The 20,347-nt window shown below is 38.6% G+C and overlaps 2 long non-coding RNA genes across 8 annotated transcripts in view; both read left to right on the top strand.

The window, feature by feature from the left end:
- LOC110990719 (uncharacterized) overlaps positions 1–20,332 on the top strand; it is a 44,613-nt gene extending 24,281 nt beyond the window's left edge. For 4 of the 7 annotated variants that reach the window (XR_015424525.1, XR_015424519.1, XR_015424521.1 and 1 more), the window contains 3 exons: positions 7,231–7,421; positions 9,916–10,089; positions 10,696–20,332. This is a non-coding gene — a long non-coding RNA (uncharacterized LOC110990719). Of the gene's footprint in view, positions 1–661; positions 3,178–7,230; positions 7,422–9,915; positions 10,090–10,695 lie in introns of those variants that run through there. The other 3 variants (XR_015424523.1, XR_015424520.1, XR_015424524.1) reach the window with 3 other exon arrangements.
- Positions 1–20,347, top strand: part of LOC147799997 (uncharacterized) — a 76,963-nt gene that overhangs the window by 56,536 nt on the left and 80 nt on the right. The gene's annotated exons all lie outside the window — the stretch shown is intronic.

The raw sequence follows: 20,347 nt of genomic DNA, 5'->3' as shown, positions 1-20,347 counted from the left end.
GAATCTGACTATTGCTAAATATTCTGCTCCAATGTAGACTTCATTTTGCTTTGGTTTTCAGAGTACATTACAATGACATTATGGAGAGATCACTTTTCTAAGGGAGGCAATTAACCACACTTTGTCACAAAAAATGAAAAAAGAAGCAAGAAATTTGTCAATTTGAATTTGCTTACCAAGTTGTGTAGTGGCAACATTTTGTAAACAAACTAAATTGAAAATAACTACTTACTGGAAGATAAAATTTGGTTTAGGCACCACTCCTTTTTTGACAAAACAAATGTTGATATATCTGGTCATGTAGAACACAGATTCATTGAATTTAAATGAATCTTTTGTTATTTATAATCAAATTGAAGATTAGACCAGTTGCCATGGCAATGGTAACTATGAACAAATGTGCCAACTTCAAGGTCATCGTTACAACTTTGCAGGATGTCTTCCCTTGGATACCAATCAAAGAAAGAAGAGAGAAAGAGCAGTACAAAGCTTAAGACTTATTAGCACCTAAAAATGTTTACATGTTAGCGTAGGTGAAGAAACGAGCCTCTCTGGTACCACAGTTAACCAAATCTCTCATTAAAAACTTGACCAACTTTGTTCATTATGGTGCCAAATGACTCAGAATTACATGACTGGAAAGACTGACTTACAATCAAATGAAATATCCACTTTGAAAATTCTCATTTCTGTCCCTACCATTTGTTAGCCCAAAAGCGATCACTTAGTGATGTAATTGGTTTGTCAATTCTATGGCTTGGGGGATAGCCTAGTATTGTTGATAATTCACTGCACAGCTGAAAAAGTCAAGTCCAAATTTACGCAGGTTCTACTTTTTAATTCATTGGAATTGTTATTACTGAAATTATTTTCTCTAAATTAGGAAATTCATCATCAGAAAATCAGCTTGTTAAAATGGCTGTGGCTGCAAAATTGATTTCTTGCGTGGTTACTTTTTATTTGTCAAGTACTGGTTTATGCCATCCATAACCAGGAAAAGTGTCCTCATAACTTTTGTCACTCTTGTAAATCCAAATTAATTGTTAAGATTTTGAAAATTTGGTAGTATTTCCAACATACAAGGCTCACAACTGACCATATTTCACTGGAATTTCAGGATTTTTTGTTGGTGGCTTGTAACTGAATAACTTTTCCGATCCAGAACTAGGTAAATGATGGTACCTACATGTACATGTAGTTGTGGGCCTAGTCCTGATATTGTTGGTGTACAGTACCCTAATGTGGTGCATTTTGATTTTTTGCCCATCTGCCTGGGTGGCGCAATATTTTTACCTCAAATTTCATCATACATGTAAGTGAAAATTAATTCTAAATTGTGCTCACCTGCTTTGAAATTCCATCTGGCTGGAATTTTATTTTCAGGCTCAATTTTTCCTAATTGTTTTTTCTGAAGTGCAAAATGAAATCTTAAAAATGCATCCCAAAATACAAGTACAAGAACAGTGTTACTATGGTCAATAGGTACATGTACATGTACCAGTATGTAAATGGGAATAATTAGAATTTATTAGAATTGATCAACTTAAAAGAATTTCTTAAATGTCTATGTGTGATTTCTAGAGAGGGATTTTGTGAAGTGTGCCACGTCAGAGAACACTCAGCTGAATTCTTGCCCAATTTCCGGATGCTGCTTTTTCTGAATTTTGGACAAATTTTCATGACATTGAAAGTGTTAAAGGTTTAACAACATATGTATTATGAAATTTATTGTACCAATATTTAACCAAATCAATTTGAAGTTTGGGAAGAATTCCATATGCAGACAGCACCAATATTCCCTTTATTTTACAATGTTGTAACGGCTATTGGATGTGATAACATGTTCTAAAAAGTGAAATTTAGCTGGGAAAAATTCGCAAGCATTCGCATACATAACTAGAAAAGGCTTCTTTCAAGCAAGTTTTATAGCTTGGTTCAGAGAGGCATCAATCGTTGTTGGTACAGTATATGGAACTCTTTCCTGAAGGGTTTCAACATTGTACTAGACAAGTCAAGTGAAAGTTGAAGTGAGTGTGTCATGTTAGGGGACTCTACTGGCATGTTCTTCATAAAATGGACCAAAATGCAACTCCGGGTGTCATTTTTCAAAACTTCTAAAAGAGTGACTTTAATCATGTACATGTAAAATACAAATTAGCACCTTCAGATTTATAAAAATGATTATATGGGGATAATTAGGCATAATATGTACTTATGGTGGACATTTGGTTGGCTACCAGTGCAAATCAAATGGAGTTCAATTCATTTAAAATTTCACGTCAAAGTGTTCATGACGTTCGAGAATTCCGAAAATGCTATCACATGTAGTGCTCGAAAATTCCATGCGCAATTTTCATTTTGCCGGTTATTTTGGAGATAACTCTGCTGAAAATAAAATTAAAATGAACAACTCTGAGCATTACATTTTCATCATGAATCGTATTTTATGTCTCAAACGTTTTTTTTTTACGAACCTCATTCAGAATGACGGTTTTTCTTTTGAGAAAAATTGTTCCGAAGAGAAAAATCGTGGAGCGTCTCGATTCCGTGGAGGGGCTCATGAATATCAAATAAAAAAGAGGGCGCACTATCTGGGTTGATGTCAAAGGTCAAACAGGCCATGATGCAGCGAAATGTTTCTCTAACGTCACCGCGAGAGATTGATGGAAGCCGCAAAATCACCACGATCGGTATTTTGGATTGCAGTTTTCAGGAACGTACTTGAAGAAAATGAGATCGGTCCAGTCGTAAAAGGATGATGGTTTGGCGGTGCTTTTTTACACTCTTTGTTAAAGCTTTTGTTGTATTTTTTAATTTCGGGATTCTGGTTTTAATCTGTGTAAATATTGTTGCGCACCCGCAAATCTTGGAATTCTAGCGCCCCCTAGTTTTACTCGTTCTCGGTACTTGCATTTCTCAGGGTCTCTTATCTAGCTCAGCTATGCATTATGGACATGTAACAGAGACGCTAATTTTGTATTAAGTTATTCATGCTGTACTCTGGCGTGATCGCGTGTTCCTTCACTCCTTTATCTTTGTGTTTTCTCTGCTCAGTTTTGGCATGTCAAAATTCCCCTCCATGTGGCTGCGTGGTTGGACGTGGTAAGGTTCCCTGAAATGCTAATGTTCAGAAACCTCAAACTTTGTAACTGTCAATCATTCGCCACAGATGACCGGGTAAGCACTTTCACGCACCCAGCTCTACACTTTGTACACGTGACTTCTTATTCTGTATTTTACATTGTTACACACGACACTGAGATTCTTGCACACGACTCTAGCAGGAAGTCATGTGACCCTTTGAGATGGAAGATTTTCATTGGTTGAGCTGTTCAGCGACACTCATATTTGATTAATTCCTAAGCCTCTAGAATCCTATAAATAGAGCAGATTTTCCTTAGCTCGTCGGTCAGGTGCGGCGGACCAAACCCTTATTGCGAGAGCGGAACCCAACGTAGTGCGGCGGTTGGACCCTTACCGAGAGAAGTGTCCCTCGCCACCCATGTCCTGCTAACTAGCCCAGTCCTCCTTGTCTCTACGCTGAGCCAATGGTACCCAGTGCGGTGATCTTATCATTGCGCTCAACTCATTGCGGTCTGAGCGGCAGTGCGGTCGGTACATACCGGCGCTGGCTCTGTCTAGCCCTTGCTAGTCACCGTGATGGACTGGGACAGCTCCCACCACGGCCCGGCCTGATGAATGTAGCCTAGCTGTGCGATGCTACACACACGTATCGTACCCACTGCGTCTGACTTGCATTTCCAATGGTCCTGCCAAATTGAGTTTAGTTACACTCATATACAACTTCGCCTCTCTATAACTTTGCCTTTTGTGTGTTGTATTATGTTAAGCTACACCTTCTTCAAATCCACATTGAACTTTGATGAAGAGAAGTGAGAGCAATAAACCAACCATACAGTTTGACTGTCACCCAAACCCCTTGTTTCACGTCCACCCTTTAATAAATGGTTGACCCCAAATATCACATCCTGTAGACACTAATGAAGTCCATGCTACCATCGACTTGATATTTAGGGAACGCAACAATATGATCACCTTTCACCACATATAAATCTGTGTAAAATAACCTTGGGGATTATCACTCCTCAGTAAATTCTATTGGCTTGGATTTTAACAGGGAGTTCATGTCTGTCAAAAATGCTGACGTTCAAGACTTTAATTAACTCCAATTAAGTTGAACGGTTGACACGGTCATCATTGTTCAAGATATCAGCCATGACTTCCCGCATTACATCAAACATTGGAAATTAATCCACTGCTGTCCACTTCAGGAAAAACGAACCTTCAAAGTTGAACATTACATGTACACTATCTAATGGTCCATACATGTATTTTGAGGAACCTGCCTAGTACATGTACATGTATGTACATGTACATTGTATTGTTACATACTGTCCTCTTGCATGGCACACTTAAATTTTTTTTTGGGGGGGGGAAGAATTCCCTAGGAGTTACCATACTGCATACACTCTGTACTTTGACCCAAATTTGTTCTCAAATGGGCCTAAACAAAATTGTCTGGCTTCACTGTCACTGGTTGAAAATTGGATTGCATTGTCCTTTGCAAATGATGGTAGTGGCAATTTTTTGTGCTGATTGAAAGCTACCAATAATTGCCACAAAAAGTGCTAAAAACTCTGCCTTAATTAATGTCAAAAATGAACAGTTTGCAAATCTTAAGAATTATGGATAATGCAAATCTAAGAATGATGGACACCACTCAGGTAATCATAAATGGAAGCTAACAAACAGTGTCTGTATATCGTGTGGTAAGCATGCATGATGCATCAACAGAAGCAGGTGATCAGCCTCATGTTGGGGCAGGAAATTTTGTGGAAATAGGTTTGCTTCAAGTATGGGCAATACAACTTTCAAATTATATTCATATGCTACATATCAGTTGTTAATGTTTTCCAATGTGTTTGGATGGAGGACCTGACCTGAAACCATACATACTCTGAAATGACGGTAATTTTTGACTATACATGTACATATACTGTACATGTAGGCCTTGGCTTATACTCCTGGCAACTGATACTGCCGGATGGTCATGTATGCAAGCAATGCAAGTCATGGGGTACCTTCAAACAAGGTGCTAAATAGTGGTTGTTCCTAAACCATTGAGTCATCCCTCTGTTTGATCCACCTGAGGAAAAGTAAGTTATACCACTAATAAGTTGGCATAACTTGGACTCCCCAAAATCGGTGAATAAATGTAAGTTGCACCAAAGATTAACAATCTCCCCCTCTGTTTTCAAGTTGTGTAAATTAATTTGCAAGGGGTTTGGGTTAAGGCAAGTGCTTACAGTGGTAACTTTTTCAGACTTGCTCAAAGACTAATTTACAATGACTTGACTTGCAGACTGAACTATTAGCTTTACGCCAAAAGTTGTTACTGAACTTTCTCTGTGTTTTATGTCTCCATGCTGTAACAATGTACTGTATGTTGGCTTTGACACTGAAGTCCCCCAAAAGAGGTCATTTGGAGGACTTATGAAAGTAGCACTACATGTATCGTTCATGTGCTGCCGACACTTTCAAATTACATGTACCTACATGTAGTAATCTACAGGGGTATGATTTTTTCAGATTTGCGGAATTTCTTTGAGACTTTCCGGATTTCCGTATTGTCAATGCTTTCAATGTGTAACGCAAAGACTGAGATATTTGGTGCGAAACTAAGCAAAAGATTTGCACAAGTTTAGGTGTGTAGCATGCGCTTTTGCGTTGTTACTCCCCCTGGAAACGCGCCAGATACTTAGGTAATTGAACGGAGGGGGTATCATTGTTAAAACATACATGTAGGGACCCAGGCCAGTGGTATGATCATTTTTTTTGTATGTACATGTACTGTACAGTGTACGCACTGTACGTTTGCTGTGTGTGTCTGCACGGGACACGTGTTGTCGTTGCATGCACTGTATACAACTTGCATCCATCTACCATTGCATTTCGTTCTCGTGGTGGTCTGATGTTGTTGACATCCATAAAAAATGTCATACAGGGTAGTCGGTAAGGAAGGAGATCTGAATGTAGACAGAGGATTAAAGAATTCTTGGAAACTTTTCCTGGCTGGAAACCGAGGTGGACAGAGAATTAACCAAAGGGAAATCGATATATTATCGTAACTTTCTCCTGAAAATCAACAAACCCGGGTACTGCAAGTGCACGTGGTGTCACAAGTAATGCAGTACACATCTGTATGAGACAGTTTTCAGTTTTAATAAAATTTTGTGGATCACTGATAACTGCATTTGTGTGTGTATGACACTTCTACAATGTAGGTTTTTGATTGTCATCAATTACAGCTAATTGCAATTGAAGTGAATGAGGACAAGAGTTTTGTTGCAGTAAATGTTATAATTGTATCCTTCAAAGTAAGAACAGCTCTTGTGGTGGCTTACGTGTACATGTACATGTAGTACCAGAATCTCCTCCTATAATCAAATAGAAATGCTGCGATTTGTAGGGAAGCTGTGGCCGACATGACTTGCAAAACCCTCCGAAGTATGTTTCGTGGATTTTTCAATTTTACCAAATCACACCCCTGAATCTAACACGACATTGACCATATAATTGTTCACAATGAATATTTGCGTGTACGTGTACATTATTTTGGCCTACAGTAGGATTACACATGTATTATTTAAACTATCTTTAACAAGGGTAATCCATCCAGTGAAAGTTGATCATTTGGGTCCACAAACTGCAAAACCACATCAAAGTACAACATAAGTAGGGAAAACAGCCATACGAAGAATTACAAAAAGGCTTCCGTTTTGAGTATGAAGAAATGGAATGCCTCTTAAATCTCTCACGGCCATTTTCGGTTGATGAATCCATTGTATTTTTATTTCTGTAAAATCCTGGATCCACCCATGCTCATGCATGACATTTCCTGTTTTGTGTTAAATGAGTTTCATTCATTTTTTCCTCAAAGTGGTTGTTTTCCATGAACGGTATTGAGGACATGTCAGAGACAAGATGTCTGTTGTGAAAATGAAACTTTTGCAGAGTTCTATAAAGGCTTCATGGAATGTCAATACATGTATTTTAGAATATTGCTCTCTGTTTTATGCATATATCATAAGTCAAGTCCATTCCATGAAATAAAGGTCTTTCCTTGCTACATCTAGTACACTTAACTTCTAACTTAAAAGTTGACTAAAGTAACATTCATACTTGTTTCTCTTTTCTTTTTTACTTCAGAACTTGGTCTTGAGATGAAATGCATTGAGCATGGTTCTGGCAGCTGATGAGGGGTCCCTTTTCCAGCCACCATATGCTTCCTGTACACTGTTCATGAATGTATGTGTAGATCACTGGCCAGGAGCTTAGGTTGTAGAGAGGATGGGCTGGCTGTACTATCAAACTGGTAGTGCAAACTTCATGACAAATCTGTAAGTACATGCACATACTTTGGGGACACTGTGTACCATTCGTGATTGTTTATACAGGTACAGTGGAGAACTTGTGACCTTCTCCCAGGCATTTTGGATGTATTGAATGGCAAATGGCTCATCTCGGATGAAAATGTGTATTTGATACGTCAGCTGAACAAAACAATACACACCCAGGACAACTGTAACAAAATGACATTGGTAACCAGATTTCTCAGGATATGCAAAACTACATATTGAATTGAACACCAACACCATGATGTCAAGCACGATTCAAATGAATTTATGCATACTGCCCAAAAATACTTGCTGTAAATACATGCTGTATAATTATACTCAGACAAATGAGCTCTTCTCATTGACCTAAGAATGTTGGAGACCCATTATTAAAATCTTTTTAAAAGTGCTATCCTTTCTTCCAAACGTTGAGACTTTTAAAATAAGAAGAAGAGTGTACTGCATGTTGGGGGGGGGACAAACATGCTTCTCATGAATACAAATACATTGGAGTTCAAGTCCTACCCTTACTATTGTCCATTATTTGGAGGGAAATATTCTGAAAACCCTGCTGTACATATTCATTGAAGCACCTACACTTTTGCCACCTTGGACATTCATGGACATGTGCATACCTACTGTGAATAATGACACAATCAGTCTCCATAACATATGGCATGCTGTAGAGTTTTTATATGTCATTCAGTTCAAAATTCATAATATGCCAGTCATTTTTTAAACTCAGAACTTTAAACTTCTTTCCTTCTGGTGGTACAGCACAAGTGTTCCTGTTATCTTACATTGTACAACCCATCTTAAATGTACATCAAGGTTTCATAGATACATCTGAACCCCCAAAACAACCATTTTTATTGTCTCTAAAGCTTTTTTTCTCAGTATGACATCAGCTTACTTGACTTTTCTGTTGACATTGTTCGTCCCCTCCAAAACAAATTCACATCTGTTTTTGTCTGCAGATCTAGTCGTGTACATGTATTCGTCTGGCTTAAACTAGCCACATTTTTGGCTTAGTTAAACAAAATGATTGTTCTACATGTATGGAACTGATTTAAATTATCTGGTTAATTGATGATGCACACTGATATACTTGTACATTTTACAAAAGTGCTTCAATATGCTGGTCATATTTCAAGAGACATGCAGTGTTCTCCACAGCCGAAAATTTTGGCAGGGCGGTAGACAAAATTGCGAGCGTGAAGCCCTTATGGCGTGGGGTCCGGGGCCCACTTAAGGGCCCCAGAAAATTTTTTATTCTAGATGCTCTGTGGTGCATTCTGGGGCAATTTCCAGTTCACTTTCGTCTGTAGTTTGGCCCCAAATCCGATTGCATTTACAACATGAAATATTGGCTATGATATTCTTCAGGAGGAATTTCTTCATCAAAAGATTTGATGACAAAATTATTTTAATTTGTGGATCATTTTTAGCAGAACCTTAGTCATGTTAGTGACTTGAGACATGCTTAAGATGAGCAGAGCATGCGGTTTTCTCAATGATCAGTTGACTGTGAAAAGGCAGAGTAAAAACAAGCCTCAAAATGTGCCCTTGAATAAAAAAGGACAAAAGAAATATGTTCAGGCAAAGATAAGTTTACAATTTCCAGCTTGCGTCATAAAAATCCATCGAAAGAGAGCATGGGGGCCACTCAGGCATGGCACGGTCGTTCCACTGGCGCCTGCACACACTCCACAAAACAATGTTGCATCGCGGGTACCAGTCACATGCACTCATGTACATGTACATGCTTGCGCAATACAATGTATGTGTACATGTACAAAACATTTGCAGTGGTTTGTTGGGACACGAGGTTGACTATGCATAATGGTAGGTAGCCAACGATCACCTGAGATCTGAGATTCGAATCATTCATTGGGCTGTGGCTTTAAATTACACGTTGACGAATTGGGAACTGGCTGCGGCCTCTCTAAACTGGCGCGTAACATCAGGCCATAGCCAAGTTATTTGGCCCCAGCGTAGTTTTAAAAAAATACGCCCTCTTGCATTAAGGAATGTCTGCTTTAATAAACTGGTTCTCGACGCTACTACATTTTGAAAATGCATTATACGTTAGGAGTGGGACCAGTCTACACCAATACACATGCTTTACATAACGTGACATCATGTATAGACTCGTGCTGCACTCAACTCTTGGTGTTCCTTGTCATTGTCAGTACATCATAAGCGTCGTCGGTAAACTCAAACTCGATCCACAAACTGCAGTAAACCTCTTTTTTATTAAAATCTTGAGAAAGTAGACATTCAGGGAAAAATACATGTACATGTACATTACTCAAAAAAATAGCAGGGTGGCACAAATTTTAGCAGGGCACCAAAATTTTAGCGGGGCGACCCAAAATTTTGGCAGAGCCTAGGAGAACACTGACATGTACGGGTATGTTCTTATTTCGTTTTGACTTGTATATAAATGACACATCATTGGATAACCCTAAGACTGAATGTTCTTTGTTTATTGCAGGACAAGGAGAGATGACTTGATCTCTTCATCTGAGATCCACCTTCATCCTAATGAGAGATAACACCAAGTATTTGATTGACAGCCTTTGTTGTTGCCATAGTGTCTGGTGTGTACTCCCTACAGTACATGTTCCTGTGGTTCTGACTCAGTGCTGCTCTTACTCAAAGCAGCCAGGTGAGTAACTCTGCTACTTGACTCATCGGGGCTGTTTTGTGGGTTTTTTCCTCAAATAGGGCTCAAATGTGTCAAATATAGTTGGTCTAGAACATAGAAGAACAGAAACTTTGCCATTTGATTCACCAGGTGGATAGGCAAATTTTCTTGTCCTCCAAAAACTTTAAAATGTTTTACCAACCAACCCGAAGCTGACTTGAAACACAGGTATGATTGCCAGTCATCAAATAAATGTCTAATAATCATTTCTACATTAGTGTACTGTGCAGGTTTGCTAATGCACATTGTAATTCATGTCATGAATGTCCTACTTGCATACAATCACCCCTCCCCTGTCATGGTTTTTTTTATTGATTTTGATTTGCACTTTTGTTTTCCGCACATTGTCATAAAAATTAGCCAGCATTAAAGGTGCGGGGCCCTCCAATTTATTTGGACTTGAAATGTACTTGGCTGCAATGTCTGAGATTTGGTTGCAGGCATTTCTTGGAAGACATTTGAATCTAATAATAATTTGTTCATAGAGTTGTTTCTTGTAAATCACATCCAAACCATAACATAATGCACAACTCATTTAGTCCAAATCTTCTCTTTATTATTCATCAGGTATGGATCTTGGACAGGCATTCCTCAAGGTGTTAAGGATGACGTTTCAAGAAGTGCCATCTTCACTAAGAATGGAGAAGTCCATTATCCACCTGCACAATGGGGAAATTCTGCTGGTTGTATAGAGAGAGGTTATCGTAGCAATGAGATTGTACTGTAGGAGTGACCATCAGAGACTCATCGTGAACATCACAGTGAACATCGCAGTGCATGGATAGTGTGTTCCTAAAGATGTGTTGTAGCACACACTTGTTGAGCAGTCTTTCATGGATGCAAGTTGGAGCTCACATGCTGCAGTTTGAATCTAGTTATCTGGAGAATACATGGAGACTTGCACTGAGTTATCCTCTGCAGTGGACTTTTATCTTAAGACCGTCCTTTCACTGCACACTTTGATGAACTTCTAACCTGTAGCCTTTCAGTGCTGCTAATGTAAAGAAAACCTGCCATGGACAGTATTACCTGAAAGGACATTGGTTTTAAAGAAAAATGGAGTGTGGATGACCAGTGGTGTAGAGTTAGAACTGATTTCTAAGTGTTCCAATCACAGCTCAATCATATAGCTTAAAATTGCTGTATTGTGTGAACAAATTTTGATGCAGTACTTGAGAATTAATGCCCATATCATCTTTGGGAAGTACATGTAGACAAATTTATCAGCATAAGAAGTAGGCTCTAGCACAGTCAAAATCAATCATCAGATTTTCTCAAGTCACTTTCTTTACTTGGAGTTTCCTTGGGTTGTTTTGTGTGAAGAATGGACAAATTTTCAAGGCAAAACAAATAAAGCCATTAGGATCTACACCACTGGGACAGAACTATGTTTTGTGAAAAACAGACTCCATAAAAAGCCAATAATTTAATCGAACATTCCTTAGTTTTTTTATTTTCCAGGATTACATTCATGGCCAGCCCCTCACAACAGTCACTCAAAAAAAAATTGCAAAATGTTATAAACTAAATTCTGAAACTGTAAAAGAATGTGAGGGACACATGTGGTCCAAACCATTTGAGAAACATGTTCAGGTTATCAAATTTGGACAGTATTTTTCATATTTCTATTCTTGCCAAAAGAAACAGTACATGTATCTTATGCAAACAATTTTTGAGCCAAATATTACGTGTGTACATTTTGTGAGGGCTGGTTCCCATATAAGAAATTTCTTTTAAAACTATTGTCAAATGCCTGAATGGTAAAACCTTCCCACGCTGCGTGTAGGATGGGTTAATATTACTACAGCCTTCAATCCACTATTTCCTAAAATACCTGTAAAGCTCATCTTGATAGCTTGGTGTTTCTTTCATCAGTTGAATGTGAGACTTGTCTCCATTCAGATGAAGTGCTCATCGCAGTATGTAGACTCATGAATCATGGAAAAAATATTGATCTGTTAAGATTGCTTGTGAAGACAAGTAGAACCCAAATCACTGTTCTTATCCAAACCTTGCATCTTTGCAAAACAATTTTTTCCTACACGAAAATGCTGTAACCACAAACCCAAGCTTACGTGTATTGTTTAATTCTAAATGAGCAAAATAATTGTAGCAATTCTAACTATTTGCAGTTGCTTTCCTGTATTTGCCCAATCAAGAAGCACATATTGCACCTTAATTCTTAATTGATTCAGAGGTTAACATGTATGACCCATCTTACACATAGCACCTTGAGTATAATCAGCACAGATTGAAGCCTCCTAAATTCAAACAATGAAGATGCTATAGGAGTTGTTGGAAGAGACTGCGATAACTCATGTATTCAAACTTCAGTTTCTGTCAAAGTGAAAACCCAAGGTATAAAGTTTGACAAAATTAAGTCAAAAAGTGGGCCTGCAGTGCCTACGGGTTCTTTGGAAGGGAACCTTATAAACTTTGTTTTTTGTTGTATGTCGTTTCAAGTTCAAATGCATCAGCCGTTGCTTCTAAAGAGGCAACATGAAGATTAATGTAGTTTTTTCCAAAAAGTAGCGCAGCAGGTCTCCTCTGTAATTGAAGTGCTGATTCTACTCTATTTAATCTCTTGTTTGAAACATTCACACTAATATGTACATTGTTGTGTTTTACCTCCAGGCAAACCAAATCAAAACCTCTTAGCCCAGTCACATGCAGGCCTTCCTGGTGCGTGCAAGTGTGTTCCCTGCCCACAGACACTGACAGGTTGGTGGTTGCCTGCTATCTGCATTGGCTTGTGAATCAGCTGTTGGTGATGTATACAACCTCCTGAAATCTTGCAAGTCTGGGTGATAGTGGATATCTCGGTTGACTGTAACATGGTAAGGATCCTCTTAACTTTGGCAATTGGTCATTTTGTCTGTCAAGCAGATGTACTTAACCACTGCTCCAGGGATGGCAACCCAAGAGAACACTTCTGCATCTACTCTGCCATTGCTCACTTGACATTTCAAGAGTTCATTACATCTTTGTTTTTGATCTGAGAAGATGGGAGATGTACAAAATGGTCCCTTTTTGTGGGTTTCCTCAGATATTCAACAGTGTCTCAGGATGTTAGGCCAGTTGTTTTAACCCACATTCATGCTGGATAGCTTCCATCATTTAACTCTAGTATCTTGACTGTTATTGTATTCACATGTTCCAATGTCACTTGTCAAGCAGTGTGCAGTCATGAAGTTCTGTTTAAACATACCTGTTGAGTTCCGGGAAAACATCTTAAAATGGATGAAATAGATTGCAAAATATCAGTCAATCAAGCAACGAATGCATGCATAATGTGGAAAGAAGTTGAGCTTAAAATTCCATGGTAAATGATGCTTTTTTTAAGCAAACATTCTGTAATTACAAGCAACTTGTAGTTCTGTGTACCAAATATTTTAATGTGGCTCCCAATTTTTTCCATCAAGAATGCAAGCTTTTTGGAAGCACACTGAATATCTCAAATAAACAGATTGTGCCGATTGTAGTCCTTTGTGCAAAATGCTGCGTGTGGTGCATTTTCTCCAATTCCAAAACTCCAAAACTAGAATCCTTATTGGAAAGCATTTTATAAAAGCTGTTTTCTCAAAGCATTCATTCAAACTGAAAAATGTCAAATTTCTTGTGGTAGTGCCATCAAATATTTTCCAATTCATGTGTAAATTGCAGAAGCAAAAGATAAAATGTCACAAATAAAAAAATCAGAGAAAAAAAAGAGAAGCAGAACTCTTGAAACTGCTGTGGAGATTACTGGTGTGCATTCATATAGAAGAACCACCCTGGTAGAAGGCTTGGTGGACGATGTATCCAGGACCATTCACTCCAATTACACAGGAAACACACATATTCCTGAATCTGGTCATATGTTGACTGGAGATTTCATCAGAGAGGACCATTCAAATGCAATGCCACTCTATACAGCAAATTCTGCTGTCCCTTTATGTCACATCACTGACCCTCAAACATCCAGCAGCTGGCATTAGTTGGATACAATTTGAGGTCTGGCAAGTTTTCCTTTGACAGTTTTCCTATAGTGACAATATTACATGGAACTGGAAAACGTCCACACCCTAGAAGGCTCTCTGCTGAGCTTAGGGACTGTGGTTTCTCCTGAAGAAAACTCAACCTCTGCTGTTAGTTCCAACTCCAAAGGGAGAATAGTAAAATACCAAAGGAGGTTAAGGTTGGGGGGCAAATTGGGAATGGAGTGTGTGTTCCCCTTTCATCAGGAGTGAATGGCCTGGGAGATTGGGTACCAATTTGCCTCTCAGTATCCTAAAACAGAAACTGTGGCATCGACACGGGGAGCCAGTCCCAGCCACAAGGTCCATGGTAAGTTTAATTGAAGTTTGTAGAACTAATTCATGCACTGGTGTAAACAAAAATGGTTGTACATCCTGGTGTCTTACTTGCTAAACCCAACTGTGTATCTCATGGCTAGGAGTAGGGCTATAGTCTGTATGAACAAGGTGGTAATGCACAGATGGTCTTCAGTCTAAGGTAATATGCAGTGGCGTAGCAACTGGGGAGGGATGCAGTATAACTGAAGTCATAGTTGCTGAGTGACCAGTTTATCAAGAGTAGGCTTGCAACCTGGACAAATATTGAGCCAATAGGCCAACTCTAGTATACTTGATGATTGGATGGCCATATTCACGTAAAATAACTACAAATATGATTGTCTCCTACTCACTCATTTTCCTATTTGAAAAAAAAAAAGCAGTAAAAGAGGTTGAGGCTATTCATACATAGCTTTGTGATACATCCAATCTGTTAAGATTGAGCCTCGTTCTTACTAATCCTGGTGTGACAGTATTGAGCAAAGCTTGGTTAACCCTGACAGCCATTAATTGTAGAGTTGCTGTCTGTAATCTGTGAGCTTTCCCGTTTGTCATCTGTCACAGGGAAAAAGACACATCTAGTCAGATAAAGCAGAATTCTGCTGGAATGTTTCAGGTGTTTATGCATTTAAATGCCCAGCATTGGCTCCAAATTGTCCACCAGTGGTTTGGGAATCACTTCTGGAGTAGCATCTCAGGAGGAGTTTGTGGCAAATACCCTTCCCGTACAAGAGGCACATGGGCAACCTGTATGCCCAGGAATTAGGAAAGTACATGTATCTTGCATGTCATCTGGAGACATTTCATTTCTCCTCTGTAGAGAGATCAGAAGCCAATGGTCAGATCTCTGGAATCATGAAACTTATGAAGAATATTGCCGTCTGCTACATTGGTAGACTTGACCGTCCAACATCCCTCCTCCAAGCTACGCCACTAGCAATGCCAAAAGTAAAATCTGACTCCAAAATACCCTCTTGATGTTGTAATTGAACAATCTTGATCAAGGTTATGACAAGTGCTTTTTCTCTTTGCAAGAACTGTATTATTCTTGGATAAATTGAATATTGGAATATTCTTTGAATCAAGGACCTCATATTTTGGCTACTGATAAGCTTACGGTAAACCTAGAAGCTTGGAAGATCAATGGTTGAATAGTTGACCATCCACTGTTCCTAATGCAACGTTGAGCGCACAGTGTCTAAACTCACTGCATCACAATTTGCGTAATATTCCAAACCTTTTCCATCAGATAAATTGGCGGATAAAAGTAAAACACTTGACATCAACTGAAGAGATAATGGCTTATGAACTGCTGTCATTCTATGAACATTCTAGTCCAAGCTGTGTTCCTCTAATGGATACCACTGCACCCAGTGTACCATTCTCAGACTGGTAGAAGACTTGAACCCCAAGCTACATGTATGCCTACATGTACATCAGATATGTATGGGTGTCATTGTTGAAGTAGTTTAACCAGAGTCCATATAGAGTCTATCTTCTAGTATCCCTGTGTGATAAAGTCAAGTTTTTATCAGTGCCTTGATCAAGACCATTTGATTAAAAAAGAAATGCATCGATCAAATCATGAAATAAAAAATACCAATCATCAGATTTTCTTTTGATCTGCAAGTCATTTCCAAATCTGGATACAATAATTGCAGTGTCATGTATTGCAAAACTTTGAAGCCCCATAAATAGTTTGGATATTTATTGCCTTAGACTGAAGACCATCACGCTCCATGTAGTTTGTTGTAAATGTGACCCGCTCTGCAAAACAGGGTAATAAGTCGCACAATGCCAAAACATGTTACGAGCCGTTCTATTTGGAGAGGGCAAAATTTCTTTTAAAACATGATTTTGTTGTTTCCTTTCATAGCTTTTATAACATATTTTCAGAATTTGTGATTACAAACATGGATACTAATGAAGAAAGATGAAAAATTGATCATGGAGTAGGAAATCCTACATAGCATTGTGTTTCCAAGTGCTACACCTTCTGAACTTTCCCAAAAAGTGCTTTTATTGAATCAAAAAATGTGGATATCTTCAGAGCGCAATACGCTAGAGCGGTCATTTATATATCAAAATGTAGCTTTTGATATACACAATCCAACCATATCAAAAACTCCTAACCTGAATCTGGCGACTTATTACCCATTTTTCTAGAGCCGGTCACAAATATATAGGATGCATATGTGTGTCTGTGGGCGTAGTTTGAACCTGGAGTCTGGGTGGAAGTTTTTGTGGCATCCACATCTGAGTCTCATTTCTCTAGGTACAATATGTACTCAGTTGTGAGTCAAGAAGGTCAGGTCTGGTTAAGGGTTAATTTCTTGAGGGTGAGAAAAGTGTTTGCATTTACTGAACCAACCACTATTCCATCAGCACTGAATCGGTTACAGACTATTCGTTTCCAGTTTAGTCAGAGAAATGTGTCCTTATGACTATAAACAATTTGATTCAATGAAATTCATTGCCCTTAAATGGAGCCATCTGGAGCGAATAATGAACAGTAGTTAACTCATTTGGTTGAAAAGCAGCAAAATGATTAACAAAGATCATTTTCTTCTCAAAATTTGGTTCAGTTATGCACTGACCTTGAGTTCATAGTTTTAAAATAAACCAGTAAAAGGAAATTCTCCAACAACTTGATCTAAAAGAGGAAAAAACAAATCTGCTATTAAGACATCCTTCCCTAATCTGCATGAATCAGTTCACGGCAGAGAACGAGTAAATATAATCACACATCCAATATTCATGGAGTTTGCTGTTAGTGGAAACTGCTGACTATGCACTGTGTCTCCATAAACAATGATTCACACCTAAACCTGTGTAAACACAACATCCAAGAAGTTCATGTGTTGAGTTTGAACTTGGCTGCTGTTCATAGCCCATGTTGTAGTACATGTACATATCGCTCCATGGCACAAAAATAGCAGGGCCTGTGTTACAAATTATGCAGTTGTGGTAAAAAATATCTCATACATGTTGTACAAATGGCTTTCAAAACTCAGTACTTGTTGCATTTGGCTTGAAAAGTTGGCCAGTATCTTACACACCTTTCAGACATGCAACTTTTCCTCAGATCAGCGGATTTCCTTGTTTTTTACTTTACGCTCATGCCATTGAGAAGTGAACAAAGTTTTGTAAAGATTGGAATTTCTTCGTTTTTTGGGTCAAAGTCCAAGTTCCATGCGAAATTGACAGCCAGATTTTCAGCAAGAGATTGAACTTTTTTCCCTCTGTTAAAATGAACTTAAGTCACAGAGGCCTTCAGATCTTAGAGCTTCCTCAAAGTTTGAACTCACAACACAACCTGCTTATGGTTTGCATTTGTGATCTTTTCGCAAACGTTCATTTTCCCCTTTTTTTTAACGTAAATGCAAATAAGTGTCCCACACTTATTTTATGTGGTAGGCATACGCATTCTTAAAAACAGTTCAACTTTCCTCAAAACAAAGTGTGTTTCAAGTGACTTTAAAAGTGAGTTGTCAACAAGGATCAAAGCAAATACGTGTAGCAAAATCCAAGGGCGATCTTATGCAGGGGCCTCAATTACAAAGACAATCTTTTCAGATGTCTTGAATATGCATCAGGGTCTACGAACGTTCTGCATCTCCTGGTCCTTAGTCACAAAGTAAATGGTTTTAGGTCAAAGGTATTTACTGAAGGCAGGTTCTGGGAAAATCAAGTTTGAACCACTCTTGAAGTGAGACAGTTGAAATGGCATTTTTAGCCAACTGGTACCATACAATCGTGTATTCCTTTCTACTTTATTGAAGCTGCAAATGTACATGGTTCACCAGGTTCCTGTTACATGTATATTTACACATGAGCGTTGCAGTTTGGAAATCTGCTTATTTGCCAATCTCTAAAATACTGACAATTTTAATGTTTTCTTCGTAAAATACGTCTGCTTTGTCACATTTGTTCAGTGAAGGAAAAATGGTTTATTTTCCAATATCTCTCTCCAGATTTCAAAACTGAAACAATGAAAACTTATGAACTGTCATAGACAGCTTTGCGAGTAAGAAAAGCACATTTTAAACGTTGTTATCACAAGTTCCTGGATCAATGTGCTGAATGCTGTTTGTGGATTTCAGTATGCACATTTAAACAACAGCTCATTTGCTTGAGATTTAATATTGTGTTGTGTGAAATGGGTCTGCAACGTTATCAAGGATCTTTAGTCTTTGTAGATGCTTTTGTAATTGACATCAATCCTGGGAATTCTACAAAATTGACCAGATTAGTGAGGGTTTTTGTTTTTCTAAAGTGTCCATTATAGTTGTTGATTTTCCCAGGACCTGCCTAGGTCTGCATGTGAGCATGGGCATTGCCTGCCTTATGCAGACAAGCCTACTCCAATATAACGCCATGAGAATGTCTGGGTTTAGGGAGTAATAAGGAGGATGTGCAACCATAAATTGTACAGTGCATGAATTCATGAAAACTTCAATTAAATTTAGCATGGAGTATGGGACAGGCTAACCCCGTGTCATTGGATGCTACAGTTTCTATGGATACCGACTGGCAGATTGCCTACCACATCGTCCACCGAGTCACTGAGTAGTGTGGTACTTTAGAAGTATGGAACTTTGGAAAGGCACACCAGGCCAAAATGTGTTCAACTGTCAAGGTGAAAGCGATTCTTTTCTGAACATTTCCCAAAGCAGTTATTAGAAGGGTGCTTGGAAGTCTAATTAAAAAAGAAAACCTGAAATGTTTGAGTTCATAAGGATTTGGCTTTTAGAACGAGAAGTTGAAGGTTTGCAAAAAAAGCAGTTTTTGTTCACAGTGCAGCATCAATTTCTGCAGTGTGTTAAAAAAAATGTGTTGATGCTTGGGTATTTACAAGTCATGTATTACTTTGAACACACTGCATTTAATGGAAATGGAGTTGTGATGGCATTCCCCACGTTTGTTTAAAAAAATTGGCAATATGTCTGAATGATTTGCGAACATTTCTGTATCGTTGGGAAGTTTTGAAAGATATCTTTCTTAACAAATATCTGTTGGCTCTGTGAATTTCCGATGCATGACTTCAAAGAAATAAAAAAGGAATATAACTTTTTATTTGGAGTTCAATATCAAGGAAATAATCTAGGAAATGTGTGTGCTTCCACGTCAAGCTTGTGCTTCTTCCACATGTAAAGCTTAATATCGCAAACCTTTTTCATGAAACATGCAAACAGCAAGTTTATCTACTTCCATTTTTATTTAATTTGTGCAACGGCTATTTATGCCAGCATGGTTTTTGTTTGTAGATCTTTGTGCTTGCTACTCCAACACACTGCTGAATACAAGATTCATTTGTGGAACATGTTGGATACATAAAACAGCAACGATTGAAGAGTTTTATGTGAAAGCACAGTATGAATGAGGGCCAAATTAATTGAGCCGACATAATGTGACACTGTTGCTATGTCCGAGGAAACTTGCAAAAAAAGGAACTATTTGTATCTTCCATTTCATTAGATTAAAAGACAAGATGCAACTGATCATCTGAAATGTTCTCGGGGCAATCAAGGGAGGATGCAGAGTGTCTCTTAGAAAGTCATTCCTAGAGTGGGTGGTGGGTTTCCATGGAGACGTGCGGCGTATCACATAACCCAAAGAAACATCTGCTTGGTAGAAAATGAACCAATTGTCAGAGTTAATAGGATCCTTATTTATGTTGCAAGTCGACTGTGGTCGTCTACCATTGCTCAGATACTTGTGAGATATTAAGGGGTGTTTGTGTACATTCATCAATAAGCTGATCACTGGCTGATGTTGATAGTCGGGCGACTGCCACCAGTTGGTGTCTGTGGGTGGGGACATGCTTGTGCGCATCAGGAAGGCCTGCATGTGGCTGGGCTTTTTTTTTGGCCAGTTGAAAGGTC

This window comes from Acanthaster planci, linkage group LG02, assembly GCF_054643075.1.
Source record: "Acanthaster planci isolate LZ-2023a linkage group LG02, COTS_SCS, whole genome shotgun sequence".
Taxonomy (NCBI): domain Eukaryota; kingdom Metazoa; phylum Echinodermata; class Asteroidea; order Valvatida; family Acanthasteridae; genus Acanthaster; species Acanthaster planci.
Note: the sequence above shows the minus strand (reverse complement) of the source record. Positions and strands in the feature narration are given on the sequence as shown.